The sequence below is a fragment of the Rhinopithecus bieti genome, unplaced genomic scaffold, assembly GCF_001698545.2.
Source record: "Rhinopithecus bieti isolate Rb0 unplaced genomic scaffold, ASM169854v2 scaffold_34313, whole genome shotgun sequence".
NCBI lineage: Eukaryota > Metazoa > Chordata > Mammalia > Primates > Cercopithecidae > Rhinopithecus > Rhinopithecus bieti.
In genome coordinates this window covers 1,093,884-1,113,360 of record NW_016814509.1, presented here as the reverse complement: position 1 = coordinate 1,113,360, position 19,477 = coordinate 1,093,884, and the positions used below count along the sequence as shown (strand labels likewise).

General features: G+C 40.0%; 1 long non-coding RNA gene across 3 annotated transcripts in view; it reads right to left on the bottom strand.

The window, feature by feature from the left end:
• Positions 1–1,274: 1,274 nt before the first annotated feature.
• The window catches only part of LOC108514812 (uncharacterized), a 167,470-nt gene continuing 149,267 nt past the window's right edge, over positions 1,275–19,477 (bottom strand). The window contains exons 5-6 of one of the 3 annotated variants that reach the window (XR_001881347.1): positions 2,824–2,939; positions 1,275–2,019 (exon numbers count right to left, since the gene is read on the bottom strand). This is a non-coding gene — a long non-coding RNA (uncharacterized LOC108514812). Of the gene's footprint in view, positions 2,940–19,477 lie in introns of all 3 variants that reach the window. The other 2 variants (XR_001881348.1, XR_001881346.1) reach the window with 2 other exon arrangements.

Here is a 19,477-nt window from a genome sequence, read left to right as displayed (position 1 = left end):
CAGTGGAAGCAAGCCACAATTGATTTTGTGCAAATATCTCCCCAGATTCACTTCTTAAATAAAACTAAATCCCGGTGCTACAATGATAATGCAATTTTACAGAGAAATTAAAAACCCAAGTTTAATATGTCTGAAATCAATTGATAACCTTTACTGAAACCACTTACAAAACATCACGTCTTTAAACTACAGTCACCAAAAAATATAGAACACAAAATACATATTTGAGCAATTATAGCCCTTGTTTGTCGAAGAGGAGTAAAAAGAAAAATATCCAGAGTTAATACAATTAATTAACTCTAGCTAAAGAACTACTAAAAAGACCCTCCAAATGCCATGCTGTTTCTATGACAACTTCAAAATTGCTCTGAGAAAATGTGCTGGATTGTCAGATTCGTGATAAAACAAGTGTCATCCTGCCTGCTAGAAATTACTTTCTTTTTTTCAGGCAGCAGAAAGGCTAAATGGCCACTTGCAATTCTGAAATATCAGATTGTTACCTTTTGACAGATGCTGTACTCTTCATTCAGATCATGAGAAGAGTTAATAAATACATGAATCTCTCTCAATCATCGGAACCCTTTTGGTTTCATTCCTGCAACGATACCACTCCCACCGTCTATCTAGTTGGTACATTATTTTTCTATAAGGAAAGCAGCAAAATCTGATTCGATCTGAAAGGAAAGGGCCAAGAAAAACCCCTAACAGTCTCTCATTTCCAAATACACATAGGTGAGCAGACACTCACTCTGATATTTAAGGGTTAATAATGACACAGGAAAAGAAGACGGCATTTTCCCCCTTAAAATTCCTGCTCTTAGGTATTCAGGCTGATTTACATTTTACGTAATCTGATGGCTCAATCAGGAAGTGAGAATTTTAAGTGCGTGAGTTATGGACGGGAGGAATCATGTGACCCATAGCAAAGAAAATTATGCAGCAGATGAGCATGCTAAGAAAAATAAACTAAGCAGTTTAAAAATAGTGTTTTGGGGATATATCAACCCAGGAATATACTTTTGAGAACTAATAATTCTTTTGAGAACTAATAATTCATTGGGACACCTTAAAAAATAAATCCCCAGGACTGTTTTAAAAAATATTACAAGACCCAAGTAATGCACGATGAGAAAATAAAGTTTAATTATCCAAGAAACTGTTTCCCTTAAGTTCATATCCATTCAAGGTTTATGTTAAAACATGGTTATGTTATTTTTCATCATTATTTAAAGATCAGGCAATACGTAATATAATCAAACAAAACACAGATTGCAGCAGTGATGTTTACTTAAGCTTTATTTATATATATAGTGCATGGGTTCCTGGAGCACAAAGAAGAAAGTTGCTCAGATTTATCCAGACCTCACATAAGTTTATAGATTTCAAGTAGTCACTGTATTTTATTACAGCAAATACATTCTTCAAGAGGAAAATGTTAAGGCCATAGAAGCTTTCACCTTAGCTATCTAAGCTTGTACTAGGTCATCATTAAATAGTATCTGTATCATTCCTATGTGTTCTGTAAGTTATGCCACAAATACCAGACCAAGTACACTCAGTTTAGAAACAAAAACGTGGGAGACAAAGGTTAAAACATTCTAATAGGTGTCATGGGCTGATAGATTACTTTATATTACAAAGCTACTTAAGACAATTTTACTTTTCTAGAATACAATACATTAATATAAACATTTGAAATTCAAAAGATTTGGCCTGTGGCTGCTTTTTTTCTTGACGCAATTCTTGTTAATATGTTAGTAAGTAATAATTTATTAATACCAATAATAGAAAATTAACATGGTGAGAGCAGGTATATCTCATGGCCTTTACTTTTATCAATACTTAATACCAAAATACTATTCATATCTTTATTTCAGCCTATTAAAAAAATTTATACCACAGCTCTGGGGAAGTGGCAGGGTGGGGCCAGTGACAGGAATCAGTTCTGGGTATTTCTTGATTCCTAGCTCATCTTCCTTAAATTCTTAAACACAAGAGGTAGCTGGCGGTAAGAAGAGACTGTTAGGAAAGACAGAAACCTTTCAGAAGGGAAGCTTAAGGTAGATTAAGAAAAGTTAGGGAAGCTGAGAAGCACATAGTCTTCCAGATGGAGTATTACATGACATCTGTCATCATCTTACTAAACTTGATATCATATTTGTTGACTGAATTAAGCAAAGATGAACTAGTTACCAAGAAATATACTCAGCAGATTGATTCATGGCAAACCTAGCTCAGCCACTTACCTAGACTAGTTTATTTAAGATAAACCTCAGAGTATGTACTTCTCAACTCCTTTGTTTTATAAATGAATCTTGGGTCTGGGCTCAGCTGTCAGTCAACTATCTGCATAATACAGCAAAGTCTCTTAACTTCTCTAATTTCCTGAAATATCAAATTGTTACCTTTTGAGAGATGTTGTACTCTTTACTCAGATCACAAAAAGAGTAATCAGTAAATGAATCTCTGAGTAATCAGGACGAGTTTTATTTCTTTCCTGCAACTATACCACTAATCAGAAAATTAAAGAAGTTAAGAGACTTTGCTATGTCACAGAGATAGGTGAGTGAACTGAAAGCAGACCCAAGAGTTTGGACTTTCCCAGGCTAGGACTCTTTTTCACCATGTGCTTGCCTTACAACTGTCACCTGAGCTTCAAGTAACTCTCCAACTAGCCCAGCCCTGGCTACTTATCCCAGTCAGGGAAAAGTCAAACAGGACCCAGAGACCCTCGCTCTGTGCCACCTTCTTCTTAACTCACAGGCCCACTGACCCTCACTGCTGCTGTGGGCTGCTCCCGCCAGCCTGTGCTGAGCCTCCTACCTCATCTGCGAGGAGACAGGGCAAGTTCCAGGCTGAGGGGAACGGCTTCTGAGATGGTTCCAGTCCCTCTTCCTGGCTCGTTCCTTCCACTGGTAGTCACGGCTTCCTCATTTTTCCTAATGGGAAAATCAAGGCACTGAAATAAGAAAAATCACTTGTTTTGGTTCATGTCCCAGCTATACTGGATTCTGAATAAACACAAGAACCAGATAATATTCTAGAAAAAGTAAAATTAACTCCTACTTCATAAGATTCACCAAAATTAATTCTGTGGAGATTAAAAGTTAAATATAAAAGAAAAAAAAGGAAGAAAACTAAATTAGTGGAAAATTATTTCTGAATTTGGAATGGGAAAAGAAGATTTAGCTTTACAGAAGCAATGAAAAAAGTAACAAAAGGCAAGGTAATCCAACTGCAACAAAATGTAAAACCCCTATATGTCAAAAAACAGCAAACAGAATTGAAAGGTAAGCAAAAAAAGGCCAGATGTGTTGGCTCACACCTGTAATCCTACCACTCTGGGAGGCTGAGGCAGGAGGATTGCTCAAGGCTTGGAGACCAGCCTGGGGCAACATAGTGAGACCATGTTCCTACAAAAAACGTAAAAACTAGCAAGGCATGGTGGCACGCATTTGTGGTCCTAGCAGAGGCTAGGGTTGGAGGATCACTTGAGCCCAGGAGTTCCAGGCTGCAGTGAGCTATGGTTGCACACTGCATTCCAGCCCGGGTGACAGAGTCTCTCAATAAAAAGGTAAGCAAAAAATAAAATAGCTGTAAACAGGATAATATTCTTTATAGTATTTGAATGTAAAAGGCAAAATGTAATAACAGACAATTAACACAAAAATATGAAAAGCCAATATGAAAAAATACTCGACTTCATGAGCAAACACTGAATTCATTTCACCGGTCACAAAGATGGACAACCAAAAAAAGGAAAGCTCATGAAGTGAGGTGAGACAACCATTTCAGGAAATCAGCAATATATGTATTTTTTCAGCCTTAAAACTGTTTCGACTCCTAAGATGTTTATACATATCTCCTAAGGAAATAATCACAGATACATAGGAAGATAACTATACAAGGACACACTTAGCAAAAGCATAAAATTGGGAACAACTTAAACATCCAAAGGTGGAATGGAGCACGTGACTAAACAGATCACAGTAAAAATTCATATGCTTAAATCATGATTTTTGGAGAATGCTTCATGATATTGGAAATAACAAAAGATAATGTTGGGTGCAAATGCTGAATATAAAAGCATATGTAAACATGATACTAATGTTGCCAGGTAAGGAAGAAAGTGAGACGAAGGGAGGGACAAGGTGGTCTCGAGACTGGATTAGGATACATTAAAAAAGCTTAAAAAGGGCAGACAAAGACATTAGATTTTTTATTACGTCTTTATAATCTTGAGATGGTTGGCATTTTCTGTAAGTAATATATTATTTTTATAACTGGAAAAATTCTATTTATGCTAATTACCACCCTCTAAATATTTCTCAGCTATATAAAATCATGAAAATATTTGCAAATACTTTTTAACCAAGAAATTTCTTTTTTTTTTTTTGAGATGGGGTCTTCCTTCAGGGGGAGTGCAATGGTACAATCATAGCTCACTGTAACCTCAAACTCCTGGGCTCAAACTATCCTCCCACCTCAATCTCCCAGCTACTCAGGTATGAACTACCACATCCGGCCAGAAATTCTTATATTTATTATTAAATGCAAAGAAGAAAGGGCAAAACAATATGATCTTTACTATGTAAAAATTTACATGAAAGAGACTGGAAGCCTATGCACCAGAATGTTAACAGCTGTTGCTTTTAGGTAGTGCCACTGTGTGTAATACTTTTCTACACCTTACAAGTTTTCTACAATTGTCATGTATTGTTTTCATAATAAGTAACAGATAACAATATCACAATTAGAGGACTGATACATCAAGAAACTATTATCAACAGTTAAATTTCAAAATACAGAGTATCAATAGCTACAAAAATCTGCCATATGACCAAGAGATTTTCTTTTTTAATTTAGGAACCACCGGTATACCTTCAGAAAATTGCAGGAATTGGTGTGTGTGTAGGAGGTGGTAATGAATCATATTTTTTCAGCTGTCAAACTGTTTTCTCCAGGCAGCAGTTCTGTGAGGGTCCAACTGAAGTATGAGAACCTTGATAGTAGGGACATCGCCAGAAAAATGGCCCAAAGGTCGATGGGGGGAGGAACACGAAATGATCAAAAGAATAAGGCAAGAGTCCATGAAAACAGAAGCGTCAATAGAGAAGGATCAATAACTCATTTGCTCCAAAGGGACTGAAAGCAGGAACTGAAACAGGTATTTGTACACCCACGTCCCTAACAGCATTATTCACAACAGCCAAAACGTGGGAGCAACCCGTGTCTGTCAACCCGTGTCCATCACATGGATATATAAAATGTGGTATCTCTACACGGCGGAATATTATTTGGCCTTAAAAAGCAAAGAAACCATGTCAATGCTACAATGTTGTTGTAACCCTACAACATTAGATGAACCTTGAGGACACTGTGTTAAGTGAAATAAACCAGTCACAAAAGGACAGACACTGTAGGGTTTCACTTATTTGAGGTACCTAGAATAGCCAAATTCAAAGAAATGGAAAGTACGATGGTGGTTGCGGCGGGGCTGTGGGAAGGAGAGAATGGGGAGTTGTTGTTTAATGAGGACAGAGTTTCTGTTTTGCAAGATGAAAAGATTTCAGAGACGGATGATGGTGATGGGTGCACAACAATGTGAATGTATTTAATGCCAATGACCTGTGTACTTAAACATGGTTAAGATGGTAATTTTTCTGTTATATATTTTACCACAATTAAAACACATACGGATACATTTTAAGTATCTGTATTTACATAGAGATATAGTCTTATCTGTGTATATGTGTGTATATATACATATTTCATCTATAAATATATGAAAGAAAGAAAGAAATCACCAGAATTAGAAGTCCTGAATAAGTTTCCAATGTGGCATGCAAGAAAGGTTTAAGGATTATTTCTGAGACTAAATTCTTTAAATATAATTATAGAAGTCAGCTCAGAAGTGAAAATCCAGATCAAAAGTGAAAATAAGAAGGGATACTGTGTTTAATTTGAACATAATATACCAAACTTCTTTGTGGTTTTTTTTTTTGTAGACCCTCTCATAATAGCCAGCTCGGAAAAATTCCCCACAACTAGGAAAGAACCTACAAATCCAAGCAACATGATGACATTTTCTCATCAACTAACAGGAAAAAAACATAAGCATAAGGGAAACTCTGAGTGTCCTTAAAATGTACTCGATACCCATTTCACGCTATTACCACAGATGTAAAGAATTCTAGAGCTGAACAGAAGCTCTGAGATAGAACTGTTCCAGGATTCAGATATCTAGAGAGGTTTCCCCAAGTTCACTGAGAAATGCCAGATTTAAAGACAGGCCCCTGGGGAAGAGTTCTATTTTGTTTGTTGTGTTTTATTTAATTAATTTATTTATTTTGAGATGGAGTTTCACTCTTGTTGACCAGGCTGGAGTACACTGGTGCGATCTTGGCTCACTGCAACCTCTGCCTCCTCGGTTCAAGCAATTCTCCTGCCTCAGCCTCCCAAGCAGCTGGGATTACAGGCACCCACCACCACGCCCAGCTAATTTTGTATTTTAGTAGAGACAGGGTTTCACCATGTTGGCCAGGCTGGTCTCGAACTCCTGACTTCAGGTGATCCACCCACCTCGGCCTCCCAAAGTGCTGGGATTACAGGCATGAGCCACCACGCTTGGCCATGTTTTATTTTTTTTTTAAAGAGGTGGCTATAAGAAAGCAAAGCGTAATTGGAATGCTCTTTCTACAAGTTATTTGATTCATTAATTTTGTTCAAAAAATACTTGATTACATCTTACATAACTCTGCTAGGCACTGGGCTAGGTGCTGGATGATGAACAGTATTTCATCATCCTTCCTGTAGCAAACTGGCAATTACAATGTAAGGGAGGCATACAGTGCTATTAGTACACATAAGAGGGAGCTCTAATCTGGTCTACCTAGATTGGTTGAGGATGGCAACCTGGAAGTAGTGATATTTTCAATAATAATAGTAATCACTGTTATCACAGCAAGCTTTATTGACCATCATTACAGGTCAGCTAGGGCTTTAAGCACTTTCTGTGCATGAATTAATTTAATCTTCCCTACAATCCTATAAAGTAGACTCTTACCGATGAGGAAATTGAGGCACGGAGAGGTCACACAGCTCTTAAGTAGTGAAGTCAGACCAGATTGCATGCTTTTTCAAAATCTGCTTTTAGGGAAACCCAAACAAAGACAAGACAGGAATGAAACTTAAGGATGAGAACATTCAGGAAAGAACTGAGATCCTCTGAATAAGTAAAGAGGGAGAAATAGGGTAGGGTTACTACAGATGGGAGAGGCTGAGGAAGGATGGAAGGGATACAAAGCCCATGACCAAGAGCTCTGGGGCAGAAGTGGTTGATTTACATTTGGGATTTCATAAAGTTCTGCGGAGTGGGAAACAACTCTCTTCTCCAACTCCCCATAAACTTGTTAGTGCCGTGATGACCTGGTTATACACAGGCTAGAACACATGCTCTGCAGAGGCCCCCATCCATCTGGGTACAGGACATTTAACAAATGGGTAAGAATTAAAGCAGGGAAGGAGAAGGATGAGGATGCTTTTAGAAGCATCGCCCAGAAAGAAGTCAGAGAATGGATCAGGGGAAATTTAGCAGGGAGAGAGTTGCTAATCCATTAATACAGGTAAAAGGTAATGGTGACCAAGAAGAAGGACATGACAGATAGATAAAGTAGATGGGTTTGATGATTGTTGACAGGTAGAATTTTGACCAGATTTGCCTTCTTACTGGATTCTGAAGGTGAGGATAAAGGATCAATAGGTCACAGGTTTCAAGCTTGGGTATTTGGATCAATTTGGAACCTCTTGGATATGAGGTGCCAACAAGATATCCAAGTACAGATGCCCAGTGGGCACTGGAATATCAGTAGGGAGCTTAGAGACGGATAGAAAGAATCTGAAAAGGGCAATGAGAAGGAAAAGCAAGAAGGGTAGGGTGAGTCTTCAAAGGCCACGGAGGAGAACACATCAAACCCTGCTCACCACTGAGAGGTTGGGGAAGACAAGAATCCAAATGCACCTGACAAACATGGCCCACAGGAAAGAGAGGAGGGCGACTACTGGCTTTCGCTAGAGCGGAGTCCACTCGGTCACTGGTGCAAAAGCCAGACTGGAGCAGCCTGAGGGGTGGGCAGGAGTGAGGACAGGGAGGGAATAACTAGAGACAATTCTTCCAAAAGGCTGGCCCTGGCAGGAGAAGTGAATGGAGAGGTAATGAAAGGCAGGGTGATACTGAAGGCCTGTGTTGTTTAAAATGGGAAAGACTTAAGCAGGTTTCAGTGCTCCCAGGACAAAGTCAGTGGGGAATAAAAAGTACATGGTCAGAGAGAGAAAGTCTTTGAGAAGGTGAGAGGGAAGGGCATGGGGTTCAGGGTCTTGGGCACGAGGAAGGACTCCCCTTGCACTGAAACAGGAGGCAAGGAAAGCCAGGCAGGCACAGATGAGGAATGCTGATTCACAGTGAGAACCTGAGTGAGTCTACCTTCTGGCCTCTCTTCCCTCTGTGACACTGGAGGGATGGACAGTTACTGAGAGTAAGTAGTGAGATGCAGGAGGTGGAGAGTGGGCAGTATGTGGAGCTGCTGGGAGATGCAAGGGCACTGGGATGGCATGGATCAGCCGCTGCAGACTGGAAAGCTAGCTCCTCAAGTGTGTTTCTCCCGCCTGCCAAGTCATGGGCGCCACATCCCAGTCCTCTATGCGTCTGTGGCATCTATCAAACAACACTAAGAACATAAAACCGTGACTACTCTGAGCAGGCCTTGCGAGGAGTCGCATCTTCCACACAATGAGATCCAGGAAGTCACTATAGTAAATGACATCAATTTTCTGTAGGTCTTCACTGCATATGTACAGCAAAGACGATGGTCTACACAGAACACGATGACCCTCCTGTGACAACATGCAGCACAATCCCTCTTCATTCTACAGTCAAACCCAGTCTGTCTGTGCAACCCAAATGGGATTTTGACGGAAATTACATCATTAGTAACAGACCTTCATGTTTGGTCTGAGCCGGATTTTGTTTCTGGCGCTGTCAACCTACTAAATGTGGGCAGGTGATCACAGTTCAGCCTCTTCCTGCCTGCCCAAGCGGTGGTGGGAAGCTGAGTGGGGAGAGGCCTGTCCTGGCCACTTCTCCCAGGCTCAGCTCTCATTCCCGCTTTTGCCAGGAAACTGCTAGAGAAAGCAGAAATAGAGGCCAGGAGCTGAGCACAAAGATACAAGTCCAAACACAGGCTTGGGAAGGTGGTATTTCAAATGAATGGAGAAGACGACGTAAACCTGAAATGCGTCTTTCCTTGTAAAGTCCTTCTGTAGAGACAAATAATTCTGGTAACGAATATGAAGCATCCCTGGTTATTTTCAGAGCACGCATCTCCCAAGGAGCTCAAAAGAAAACCCTTTAATTCTGTATCCTTTTAAGAGAATGGGAATTAATAACAAAATGTAACTGAATCACACAACTAGGGAGTCTATTATGAAGAGTGAGACAGCTGAATCATAGAAGAGTGGAATGCCCTTTTGCTTTATATGTTTTTCCTTTACGAATTCCTTTTTTGGTGTTCTTTTATTATAAAGTTAATATATTATTACCAGCCAGCAGTTACATAGTGCTCACTATGAACCAGGCACAGCTCTAAGCCTTTTGTATACTTTAACCCAAACCATGAGGCAGGTACCTCTTATTCTCCCCATTTAGGGGGAGACACAGGAGCGTCGATTCCTTTGCCTGTATTGAGTAGCAGAGTTGGTATTCCAATCCAGGCAGCCCAGCCTCAGAGTCCCGCACTAATCACTTCCCTACACCACCACACCATGAAAGCACCAAATTCAAAGTCCTAAAATGTAGGGTGTCAAAAGAGAGCATCACCATTTATTCTGCCTTTCTAACAGAATAATTTGGGTGCATTTCCTACTCTATTCAGCCTTTGGTTTCCAAATCAAGGAATCTTTTAGAAGAAATAAAGTTCTATATTCAAATAAATATGCTCAACCAAACCATTTACAAAAATCTTTCCAGGTAGAGATTGTACTCATAGAAAAGGCTTGTTTAAAATCAGATCTACTTTTGCATACAATAGGCTTGTTATTAAAACAATTTTTTCCTTTACAAGCATCTTTACATCATGAAAAATGTCTTTCTTAAGAGTATTTATTTTTTGTCTGGCCCACATTTCATTATAATGAGTTCCCAATCACTCAGTTTTGAATCCACACATATCCAACTTTTCAGATAAGAAAAGTGAAGTTAATTTTGTTCTTCTTGCAGTCGCCTGCAGGCTCAGGCTAGATGTCACTTTTTATGGTCTATTTCTGTGCAGATAAGAACATCACATTTAACATGGGAATGTTGGAACTTCTGGAGGCTTCAGCAGGGTTAGCTTCATAAAACAAACAAAAAATGCCTCCCACCACATACAGCTTCCATCAGTGATCTTTGATATAAATGTTTCATGATACAGAAGTTAAAGAGTATGCCAGTCACTTGAGACTTGACCATTGTGAACTGTTATTTCCTAGACTTGAGTGCATGCCGCATGTGGTCTATACAAACATTCTTCAAGTTCCTTTGAAATAGACCCATACATATATGGAAAACTGATTTTCAAGAAAGGCGCCAAAGCAATTCAATGGAAAAAGGAAAGTCTTTCCAACAATCCATGTTAGAACAACTGGGAAAATGTATGCAAAAATATGAACCTTGACTTCTACTTATCCCCATATACAAAAATTAACTGGAGATAGATCATAAACTAAAGCATAAAAGCTAAAGCTATAAGTCTTCTAATAGAAAGCACAGGGAAATACCTGCACAATCCTGGGGAGGCAACAGTTACTTAGGAAACAACATACAGATAATATAGAAACTTTTTTTAATTTTCAAAAAAATATTTTATGTTTTTGTAGAGAGACGAGGTCTTGCTATGTTACCCAGGCTGCTCTCAAACTCCTGGGCTCAAGCGATCCTCCCCTGCCTTGGTCTCCCAAAGGAAAAACATTTTTGATCAATGAAATTATTTCAAAATTAAAACCTGCTCATCAAAAGACACTTTATAAAAAACAGGAGATAGACCACAGACTGGCAGAATATTTGCATTATAAACTTCTGACAAGAATACTTTATTCAGAATATGTATAACATTCCTACCAACCAAAATAATAGAAAGACAATCCAATTTTAAAACAGCCAAAAGAAAAACAGACTCAAACGACTTGAACAGACACTTCAAAAGAGAAGATACACAAATGGCCAATAAGTATATGTGATTCATCAAGAAAATGCAAATTGAAAATGACAATGAGATACTACTTCATATCCAAGAGAACGGCTGTAAGTAGAAAACCCAGCAATATACAATGTTAAGATACTGGGTCACCTGGAACTTTCATAAATTGCTTGTTGGAGTGTAAAATGGTACAGTTACTTTGGAAAATGACTTGGCAGTTTCTTACAGAGGTAAACATACACCTACTGTATGGTGCAGCAATTAAACCTAAAAAAGGGTGACAGTGGGCCGGGCGTGGTGGCTCACACCTGTAATCCCAGCACTTTGAGAGGCTGAGGTGGGTGGATCACTTGAGGTCAGGAGTTTGAGACCAGGCTGGCCAAAATGGTGAAACCCCCATTTCTACTAACATTTTAAAAATTAGCCAGGTGTGGTGGTGCACACCTGTAGTCCCAGCTACTGGGAAGGCTGAGGCAGGAGAATTGCTTAAGCCTGGGAGGTGGAGGTTGCAGTGAGCTGAGATTGCCCCACTGCAGCTCAGCCTGGGCGACAGAGTGGGACTGTCTCAAAAAAAAAAAAAAAAAGAAGAAGAAGAAGAAGAAGAAAAGAAAAAGAAAAAAAAAAAGAGTGAGAATGAGAGAAAACTCATTCACAGCAGCTTAATATTCATCATAGCCAAAAGGGGGAAACAATCAAAATGTCAGTCCACAAGAGAACAGAGTTTAAAATTGGGTCTATTCATACAATGGAATACTACCCAGAAATAAAGGAAGAATGATACAGACAACAATATAAAACCGTTGGGTGAAAAAAAAAAAGCCAGACACAAAAGAGTATATACTGTATGATTCCATTTAGAGGAAGCTCAAGAACAAGACTGCAATGATACAAAGCAGAAAGTTTTTGTCAGGGAGGGTAGGGAATGACTGGAGCAAGAGGAAACCTGGTGATGGAAATGTTCTCTCTCTTAACTGGGGTTTGGGAACAGGAGTACACTGAATGTCTGTGCAGTTCACTGCATGTAAATTTTATATCCATTAAAATGGAGGGATGGTAGGACTTCCTCAACTGTCTTAACATCCCCATGTCCTCCTGAAGAATGCGATTTGATTTGCATGCTTAGATCCCATCAAATGGGGCCTGTATCTGAATTACTTCAGTTCACAACTAGCCATGGCTGTCTCTTCTCTGGGGGACCATCCATACAAGGTATTTCCTCCAGAGGAAAAGAAAGAATTTGCTGGTTCTCCTCTCATTCAACAGTAATAGCCAACCAATATGCCAGGTCCCAGAACCAGTGTGGGAGTGTTCTACATTCTTGCAGTCACAGAGTATCTTTTTTAGGCCCACCATTTTTCAGCAGACATCTGACAATCCACACTCAGAAACATTCTTCATCTCTAGGAAGTTATATGAAATAGGTGAGAGAGAGAAGGTTTGGAAAGGGGGTGTTTGGCATAGGCTGATGATAGATGTTCTGGTCAATACCAGAAATAAAATTCCAAGTGTGTTCTGCTTGCCTGGGAGTTCACTCCCTCAGAGCTAAGTACATTTCACTACTCACCATCTCTGCTTCCAAGGGCACGGCCTCAGAGGACCTGCTCTTTGATCTAGAACTGTACAGGAAGCTCCAAGCTGGTAAACAACTTACAGGGGTACAGAGGTCAGATAGGAGAAGGCCCTTATGACCCTTACTATCTTCAATTGTCTCTAAGCAGCTACATAAAAAAAAGCTAACATCCGTCAGTATTACTTTGCAAATTTTAGAGGTAGATTTTAACCTCCTAGTATTGTACTAGAAATGAGGCTAGGCCTGAGAAGAACCTAAAGGTTCCATCATGTTGCAGTAACTGGCCCTAGCTGTGGATCTCCAGGGATTTTTCACAAAGAAACTGCTTCCCAAGTAAAATGAGGGAAGTGTGAGATGGAAACATCAATTCAGGTTTTCTTCTGACACAAACAGATACCACTTAAGTCACAGAAGTTACAGAACTAATTAGTCAACATCTTACTTTTCCCATCTTCACAGTGTCTGCTGTACACTTTCAGGACTGACCTGACAAACATGACAAAGGGATAATTAATACGGGTTTGGAGCTTTTTTCCATAAAGGAGATGGGAAAGGAGAATGTGAATTGCTTCTTGTAAGAAAAAGAAGAGTGAGTATGAGGGTCTATACCCCAAGAAATAAATAGTACAGAAGGGAAGAATAGGAGATTCTCTCACAAGCTCTTACGCTAAAGGGCAGGGAAGAAATTAAGCAGGCATATCCAAATTTAATTTGTATTAAGATCAGGAACAAGTACTACTACTTAAAGATTTTTTTAAATGACTAAGTTGTATGTTTTGCAAGATGCAACTTTCTTTGAGCAACAAAGCTAAGAGATCTTCTTACGGGGCTCTATGATTAATGGCTATGTCTTCACTGGTTGGAAAGCGTATCTTTTTATAATAATGTCAGTCCACTGTTTCCTCCCAACCCAGTAATTGTGAGGGTTCGTTTTCTCAAACCCCAGTACCCACTGCAGTCATCGTGCTCCATCTAATCTTTTCCCTGGCTAAATGCCTGGCTAAAGGTATTTCCAATTTACTTGTTCAGATATACTTCTGACAAATCAACAAATGGAAGTACTTCTCCTTTCATGATGGCGGTCAGGGCACCTGGAAGTTCCCACTACAATTATAAAAGGGGTATGTCCACCCACAACAACGACGACGACAACTTTTAAGGGCCTGAGAGACTTCACCAAATGTCAGGAAGCCAGAAGGATGTGGGGAGAACACTGAGCGATGACACTGAGCAGAGGCAGCTTACAGCCCAGAGAGTTCTCAGCGGGTACTGCCGAGGCAGTGAATAGTTGATTTTATTCAGTTGGACCCCAAAGAGGCTGCAGACTCAGAAAAAGTATGAACTGTATGTGACAGAAGTGGCAAGAAAGGTAGAAACGAGAAGAATAATCAAAAAGTCTGGATATCAACAATTATTCCTTTCATGACTACTTCCTGTCTTTAAAAGAAAGAAGAAACCTTACAGCTTCCCCACTCCCGAGCAAAAATAAGAAAAGGGAGATGATTCTCTAAAAAAATTAAACCAACTGTCTAGTGAGGACCAAACAGCTCGTGTGGTTAAGAGAACCCCACAGTCAAGCCCTCCTCATTCTGACGTCTAGCAGTTCTCCAGCAAGAGGGCTCAGGGTGGCTGTGTGTACCCAGGCTGAAGCCTGCTAGAGGCAGGTGCTGTCATGCAGAACTTCTAGGCAGCCATAATGCCACTTCATTTTTAAAAACAATAGACAATCAAAAATAAATATACATTTTAAAAGTCTGCAACATGAAAGAGAAAACCAAGATAAACAACAAAAGACTCTGGAAGAAACAGAATATTTAAGAAAGAGAAGACTTTTTTTCCTAAAAAAAAAACTAAAAAAAAAACCCCAATTTATTAGTATTCCTGGAAATATTTGAGAATAATTACATGCACATAACAAGAACAACTACAACAAAAAAACGAGAAATACAAGAAAAAGCTCTATGAAATAAAAAATGCGAGCCTCAAATAACAATAGGGAACACTATGTGTGCACAGGCTTGAGTACCTTAACCTCACACTTGTATTTCTTTTTTTCTTTCTTTTTCTTTTTTCTTTTCTTTTTTTCCTGAGACAGAGTCTTGTTCTGTTGCCTAGGCTGGAGTGCAGAAGCGTGATCTCGGCTCACCGCAACCTCCGCCTCCCAGGTTCAAGCAATTTTCCTTTCTCAGTCTCCCGAGTAGCTGGGATTACAGGTGTGCACCACCACGTGTGGCTAATTTTTGTATTTTTAGGAGGGATGGGTTTTTGCCATGTTGGCCAGGCTGGTCTCAAACTCCTGACCTCAAGTGCTCCACCCATCTCAGACTCCCAAAATGCTGGGATTACAGGCGTGAGCCACCGCACCCAGCTTTTGTATTTCTGATGATTTAATCTACCATATAGATAATACCTTACCTAGAATGTGTTGTATCTTCCAGTACTGTCAACAGTTTGTAATGGCATATGTGGATTATGTTCATGACAAAGGGACAGTGCCACCATGTCCACTGTTCAAAAAAACCTGAGTCTGCTTTTAACTCCTCTGCAAGTTTACAGAAGTTTAATTCTCTCAATACCTGCCTGTCTTTTCTATAGAAGGGAAGTAACCAAAGGTCATAGATTTTTTGTTTTTGTTTTGTTTTTTTGAGACAGAGTCTCACTCTGTCACCCAGGCTGGAGTACAGCAGCGCGATCTTGGCTCACTGAAACCTCTGTCTCCCGGATTCAAGCAATTCTCCTGCCTCAGCCTCCCAAGTAGCTGGGATTACAGGGGTGTGCCATCACACCCGGCTAATTTTTGTATTTTTAGTAGAGACAAGGTTTTGCCATGTTGGCCAGGCTGGCCTTGAACTCCTGACTTCAGGTGATCCGCCCACCATGGCCTCCCAAAATGCTGGGATTACAGGCGTAAGCCACTGTGCCCAGCCATATTTTTTTTTGTTTGTTTGCTTGTTTGTTTTGAGACGGAGTCTTGCTCTGTCGCCCAGGCTATAGTGCGATGGCGCAATCTCAGCTCACTATAACCTCTGCCTCCCGGGTTCAGGTGATTCTCCTGCCTCAGCCTCCCGAGTAGCTGGGATTACAGGCACCTGCCACCATGCCCAGCTAATTTTTGTATTTTTAGTAGAAATGGGGTTTCACCATGTTGGCCACGCTGGTCTCGAACTGCTGACCTCAGTGATCCACCTGCCTTGGCCTCCCAAAGTTCTGGGATTACAGGCATGAGACACTGCACCTGGCCCAGTCATGTTTTTAGAGTGACATATGAAAACTCCTAGAAAATATTAATACAGAAGAACTAGCTTAATATGAAGATTTCAAAATACTAGAACAAATTAATGAGATACATGTGAAATCCTCCCTGGGTAGCTTCATGAAGAAGATAAGCATCCCTCCTATCTGGGTAATTTGCATACCCTCCCCTCCTTCCTTAAATGTTGAGGCAGGGATTGGTTCATTGGTTCAAAACCCTACCCATTAGTCTCAAAGTCCTCTTTATATGACAAAAAAATTCTGTCATGTCCCATTTAGTACTCTAAAATCAAATTTTTGATAATATTAACTACTGTACATGCAGCTTTAAAACATGAATATCCTAAATGTAACATAAAAGATAATCTTAAAAAAGCAATGTATACCAAAAAATACTTAACATTTCATTATATAAATAATTTTCAGGGCAGTTAACTATGTACTCAAATAGATGCTTGTAACTTACTTATAAAAAACAAGTTTGTATTTAAGAGAAGTCAGATTAGAAGCTTTCCATATTAAAAGTGCAGGAAAATGAAAGAAGTAGTATAGATGGACCAGAGAATGACAGTGAATCTATTCTGTATATATGAAAAGTATGCAAAAATTATTTTGCATTTTCATGAAAAAATGGAGTTAAGTCTAGGTTCAGAAAATTATAAACTGAGCTGTCCCTACATGAATGTCCAACAGGACAGGTGAAAGTCATGTGCACCACAGGGCAATTCTTTATGTCTTTTCTACTGTGGGACATTAAGGTCTCTGGCTCTCACTCATGAAATATCCTTCATTAGGGCTGGGCACGGTGGCTCAAGCCTGTAATCCCAGCACTTTGGGAGGCCGAGGTCAGTGGATCATCTGAGGTCAGGAGTTTGAGACCAGTCTGGCCAACACGGGGAAGCCCCATCTCTACCAAAAATACAAAAGTTAGCTGGGCATGGTGGCATGGGCCTGTAATCCCAGTTACTCACGAGGCTGCAGCAGGAGAGTAGCCTGAACTCAGGATGCAGAGGCTGCAGTGAGCCGAGATCGTACCACCGCACTCCAGTGTGGGCAACAGAGGGAGACTCCATCTCAAAAAAAAAAAAAAATCCTTCATTGTACCACCAGAACAGCCTCATAAATTTCCACTCTGTCACCTAGGGGGCGGTACCGCTTCTATGAGAACTCCTGACCAGATCATCTATGGGAGTTTCCTTTTAGTCTTCATCGTCCACCGCACTGAGAATCAAATCCTGATGGACAAATCAGCAACATAGCTAGGAGGCATAGTAACTTAATATAAAAAAAGACTATGAAGAAATTAATTTAGTTTAGGCTTATGCCATTAACTGTAGCCATATTCAACATAATTGCCTCTTTTTGAGTTCAGGATGATTGGTTACTCCACGTAGAACATGGAGTGGAAAGCTGTATCTTTGTGGCTTTTATTTAGATAGCACAAAATGAGCCTGATTTTTAAAATGTGAACATTCAAACCTGGCTAATGATAAAAAAGGGAGTTTTTCATAGAACTCTACAACTCTCATTTCCTCAAAACAAGAATTAATGCATTCTTTCACATGCGGTCATTACAGGAAGGGGGTAGCCATTTACTGTAAATGCCTTTCTGATGCAATTCTACCACCTCTTTCAAAGACAGAATTCATCCAAGAAGCCTTAGTCACTTCTTCAAGAAAAATGCCACTGCACTGAATGTACACAGACTAAACCACATGCCTAAGGAAAAAAGATGAGCCGATTCGACCATCAGAACACAGATCGGGAGAAAAGTGGCAGAGAGAGCAAGCTCATAGCTTCTTTGTCAGAGCAGGTTAAGTAGTACGTCTGAAAATCCGCCCTTTAATGTAACAATCATTGTTTCTTAAACCAAATGCTAACACAGATTTCCCCTCTGCCTAACTTTTAAAGTGTACTTCCTAAAAATATAAGACCCCACTTCTAAGCCAGTAGCAACTGTGGTGATTTAAATTTTAAAGTTTCATGCACAGAAAGAAAAATGCAATCTTTTAAAATTTGAAAATGAAACTATGTTTTGAAGAGGGCAGATTTTACATGAAAAGGGCAAGACAGGATAATACGATAAAGCAGCCTGGATGGAAAAACTTCAGACAAATAGTTCAGACAAATAGTTCTGAGCTCTTCTCAAAAGAGAGGATCGTGCCACTGCCCTCCAGCCTGTGCAACAGAGTGAGACTCTGTCTCAAAACAACAACACAACAACAACAACAAAAACACAGATGATTTCTTTTAAATACATTTCCAACAGTATTTCTCTGTTTCCTTTTTTAGAAATCCTTTCTGTTCATAGGGCAGTTGGGGTAGAGATGGACACGCTTAGCCAGCACGGCTTCTTCCGTGGAGAATGCACTGTTTTTTTTAAAATCTCAAAACCACCCAAAGGGGAAAAAAAGGAATAATTTCTCCAGTTTATCCTTACCCGGATGAGTACGAATTCTTCTAACAGCCAGATGCATACACTTGTTTTTATGGAGGAGTTACTGCTGAGCCAAAGCTCAGGAGTCACTCAAGACTGGAGGCTGCGTGCTGCTGGAGCCTGAAATCCCTTTGATGAATGAAACTGCACATCGTAATATACACATTCAGAGCGGGCTATTGGCTAAATGAAGGCAATGCGTGTGGAAGTCTGATTTGCCACCTTCAGGGCAGGCGTCTTATATCCTAATTCAGAAAAATGACAGGCTTTTTTTTTACTCCCTAGACAGTCAAAACTAGAGAGGGTTCGTTTTTCTGTAGCATTCTCCCCAACCCTACAGAAACCACAGAGAGAACAAACCACAGTGAGATTTGACTCCTTAACTAGGCAATGCCAATGAGAAAAGAATTATGTTGACACTGGCAATTTACAAATAAATCTCACACCACTGCCAAAGCTTGTTCGTGTTGCATGACTGTCTGAGAGACATACATAGGTGTGGGGATGGTGTGGCTCATTTTTTAAGCCAAGAATTCTGAGCCATAATTTTGGGGCTCCCTGAGGATAGGAGACTCTACCAAGGAGTGATAAAAACTCTTAAAAAATATATTAATCTTTGTGTTATACTAGTGATCAACCAAAACATTAAAAACTAAGAATTACCCAAGTTTGGACTCAGAATCTCTGGGGAGGAGCCCAGGAGGATGAATTTTAACTGGTATCCTAGGTCATTCTAATGTCCTCTAAAGTTTGAGGGCTACTTTTCCTGTTACTGGAACTGAACAGCTGATTATAGCTGCTTCCATCTTCCTTTGTCATTCAATTATTTTGTCCTTGATTCCTGCTGAAGTCAGGAGCGACAAGAACAGCAAAGCCTCTTCAGGACAACTTGTGGCTTCTCGCCCCAGGGAAATAAAAGGAGAGCCAGGCTGGGTTCACTTGGTCTCCCTTCCCCACCCACCTCTGCTTCACTCCACCAAGAGAGAA